Raw genomic sequence first — 4,477 nt, forward strand, 5'->3', positions numbered from 1 at the left:
TGCTCTGTGTGTGACGGGGTAGAGCCATAACCTCCCCATTGGCCCTGCCCTGAGTGTGACAGGGTGCAGCGCCCCAACCTCCTGATCCGCCCTGCTCTGTGCATGACGGGGCGGCGCCCCAACTCCCCAATCGGCCCTGCTCTGAGCCTGACCAGGGGCTGCACTTAGGGATTGGGCCTGCCCTCTGCCACCCGGGAGCAGGCCTAAGCCAGCAGGTCGTTATCTCCCGAGGGGTCGTCCCAGACTAGAGGGCACAGGCCGGGCTGGGGGACCCCCCTTCCCCTGCCCCCCGAGTGCACAAATTTTTGTGCACCGGGCCTCTAGTTATCTAATAAATGATAAACAACAAGTCATCATAGATGTTTAATAGCCATTAAACATCTCTTCATGAAATGAGTGTGTTTTTTTGCAAATTAATTTATATATGTGGATAACTATTATTATTGTTAGACTGAGACAAGATTCAGCAATAATATTCTTCCTGTTTTTAATTTTTATGAATAGAAGAGCTGGTGAAGCTTTTTCTCATAAATAAATAGATGAAGCAAGAAGTTTTATTATAGCAATGTCACTCAATTCTTTGAAAGTTTTCTGAATTACATGCCAAAAATCATATAGCAATCTGCCATCAAATATTGTTTGTTGCCTAGCCAGTGTGGCTCAGTAGTTAAGTGTAAACCCAGGAACCAAGAGAACTTTATATGATTCCTGGTCAGGGCACATGCCCAGGTTGCAGGCTCGATCCCTGGAGAGGAGCATGCAGGAGGCAGCCGATCAATGATGTTTCTCTCTCATCGATATTTCTGTCTCTCTATCCTTCTCTCTCTCTAAAAATCAATAAAAAATATTTTTTAAAAATATTGTTTGTAAGGAGCTATCAACTGATAGGTCTATTAAATCTTTTTTCAATTCTGATGAAAGCTAAGAATTTGGAAACCACTTGAGTTAGAAAAGGATTTGTTATCTGCCATCAAAGTCAGTATTTTGTGGAAGAGCCACACTGAAGGGGCCAAAGAGCCGCATGTGGCTCACGAACCATGGTTTGCCGAGCCGCAGTTTGCCAACCACTGGGTTAGAACATTCAAAAAGAAGATGAGTTGGTGGCAGAAGGACCACATACACGTGACACTCATTCTCAGTGGAATCTCTAAGGTTTTGAAAGCTCTTCTTTTAAAGAATCCCAATGCGGCTTTGCTGGGGTCTCTCAGGTGAATTTGGCAGAGGGAAACGGGAGTACCCCCAAGAAACCAGGGGTCACCTGAACTCCTCCTTCTCCCTCATCATTGTATCTACCTTCTATCACTTCCATGACTTAAATACCATTCACTTTTGTATGGACGCATTTGCTTATAGGCTATCATTTCAAACCCTCTGTTGCTTGTTTTCCTGCCACTAGTCTCATTCTCCTCTATCCTGTGAACTACTGTCAGATTTCATCTTTCTACAGTGCAAGTCTGATCATACCACACCACCACCTAAGACCCTCCAGGGATGCACAGCACAGTGATGGCAGCTGCCACCCCATTCTCTACCAACAGAGCCAAGATTTGTCCAGTTCTCTGTCAGCTCTGGGTTTCAGAGAGCCCTGGACTCCATATGCAGGGTCTTGATTAGTCAACCAATCAAGTAAATCTCCTTGCTAAACATTGACTTAGGAAAGGGCGTGTGAACTTTAGGGGAGAGAGAAAGCTGGAGTGGGGGAGATCCTGGGAAAGGATATTAGTTTTTTAAAAAGAGACACAAGGATAGGATTCTAATCCTCAAAAGGAGACACACACAAAAAGAGATAATTATTTTCTGCCTCTGGATGTTGCTGTGTGAGGATGCAGTTCCTGAGGCCATTGCCGCCATTTTGTGATCATGAGAAGAGTGAACAAGATGACGAGGATGGAATAGGAAACAGGTGAAAATGACACTGAGCATAGTATGCCTCTCCTGTGGGCTTCCAGTTATATGAGTTAATCCATTTTGTTTATTAGTTTAATCTCCAGAATTGACTTTTTCTGTGACTTGCCACCTGCGTTGACAAAAAAACAAACAAAAAGCATCCTGAGTGACTTTCCCCTAATATTGAATAAATTCTAGATTACTTTGCGTGGCATAGAAAGATTTTCATGCCCTAACCGGTTTGGCTCAGTGGATAAAGCATCAGCCTGCGGACTCAGGGGTCCCAGGTTCGATTACGGTCAAGGGCATGTACCTTGGTTGCGGGCACATCCCCAGTGGGGGGTGTGCAGGAGGCAGCTGATCGATGTTTCTCTCTCATCAATGTTTCTAACTCTCTATCCCTCTCCCTTCCTCTCTGTAAAGAATCAATAAAATATATTTTAAAAAAAAGATTTTCATTACCTGTCCCCGTTTACCTCTCCACCCCCATCTCCTCTGTCTTCCCCTCTGAGTTCTGGTATATCACACCCTTGTCATGCCATGTGGGCTCTCCCTTTCTTCACATTCTCTCTCTGGTGAACCACCTTGTCCTCATTGCTCACCTGGCAATGTCTTTCTAATTCTTCAAGATTACTCTCAAGTGCTTCCCTCTCTTCATTACGTCTGTTTCCTAACCTCTCCTGGTAGGAGAGACCTCTTCCTTGTGTCCACACTTCCCCTTCTCTCCCCTTTGCCCTCACTTTCCTTTTGCTCTCCTTCAATTTTAGGGCCTTCCTTACCCCATGCATTTAGATTTTTACATGATTTCCCTCCCTCCCCAACCCCTTTCTCAAGCAAACTCTGCTCCTTGAGAGCAAAAGACCAGTTCCTTACTTGGTTCTATTGCCTCCAGGGGTCACGACAGCACCTGGCCATGGTCCCTCAATAAGTTCTGTGGAAGGGATTTATGTGGAGAGCTTGGATGAAAGCTGAGAGAAGCAGGAACAGCGGTCAGGTCAATCTGAGGGACTGAGACCTGGAATGTTGATATATGGTGTGAGTGTGTGTGTGTGTGTGTACATACACGCACATTGACTGGTGTCCGGGTTCCTCTGTTGAGGGAATTTATGAAAGAGTGTCTGTGTGAACAGGACAGGTGTTAACAAGTGGTGAATGTGGGCTTGTGTGAGTGAAGTCTTCTGTGTAGGGATGTATGAAAGGGAGTTTGTGTGACTGGGAGAGCCTGTGAGACCAGAGTGAAATTCTGAAATGTGAAAGAAAGATATATAAAATTTTCAGATTACTCAAAATTTTGGTCAGCCTAATATTTTTTCCTAAAGCTGTCTTTGCCATCTATTAAGTCCTAGTTTCCAACCCTCTAGCTATTTTCATTCCCACTCACCCTACCCAAGTTTTTCTACATCTCTTTCAAGTGACCTGAATTTAATGAGATAAGTGTCTTGATAATGAGCAGATCATCATCTATTATACAATATCTATAAAACCCTGGTGTTAATTAATTTATTTTTAATTATGACAAGTGAATGGAAACAATTTGAAAGCTTCCAGACCATTGTATGATGGAAGAAATGTGGGTGTTTTGTGTTGTTTTTTTGTGTATTTTTTGTTTTGGAGGAAGATGCCTGATTCCTTGAGAGCAATGAGGGACCAACACGAAATTACGGCCATGGGTCATCCTAACTGAAGCTGCTCTGAGGCACCTCTCTTCCTTGTAAGGTTCTAGTAACATCCTAGGCATAGTTGTTACTGGTCTGGGAGTGGTTTTCTTTGTTTTTATTGGTAACATAGACCTCATTTTTAAGATCCTCTTTACCAAGTGAAGTCTGAATAGGCTCTTTAACAAACAATAAGAACAGAAAAGAAATATACCCAAACTCTTTAAAAAAATTTTTTAAATTGATTTCAGAGGGAAAGGGAGAGGGAGAGAGAGATAGAAAGAGCAATGATGAGAGAGAATCATTGATTGGCTGCCTCCTGCACGCCCCCTACTGGGGATAGAGCCTGAAACCCGAGCATGTGTGCTCGTGACTGGAATGGAAACCGGGACCCTTCAGTCTGCAGAACAATGCTCTATCCATTGAGGCAAACCGGCTAGGGCCCCAACACTCTTATCTAATCTTTAAGGTCACCCCATGAAGGCCTGCCTTATAAATGAAGAAGCTGAGGTCTAAAGATGTTAAGTGACTTGCACAAAAAGCAAACAATGGAGCTGGGATTTCACCTCTGGCCTCTATGAGGAGGATTCTTTTTTTTTTTTTTTAATAAGTCTTTATTGTTCAGATTATTACAGTTGTTCCTCTTTTTTCTCCCCATAGCTCTCCTCCACCCGGTTCGCACCCCACCCCATGCCCTTACCCCCACCCCATTGTCCTTGTCTATAGGTGTTCGATTTTTGTCCAGTCTCTTCCGCCCCCCCACACCCTCTTCCCTCCAAGAATTGTCAGTCCACTCCCTTTCTATGCCCCTGATTCTATTATATTCACCAGTTTATTCTGTTCAACAGATTTTTTATTCACTTGATTTTTAGATTCACTTGTTGATAAATATGTATTTGTTGTTCATAATTTTTATCTTTACCTTTTTCTTCTTC

Source organism: Myotis brandtii, unplaced genomic scaffold, assembly GCF_000412655.1.
Source record: "Myotis brandtii unplaced genomic scaffold, ASM41265v1 scaffold49, whole genome shotgun sequence".
Taxonomy (NCBI): domain Eukaryota; kingdom Metazoa; phylum Chordata; class Mammalia; order Chiroptera; family Vespertilionidae; genus Myotis; species Myotis brandtii.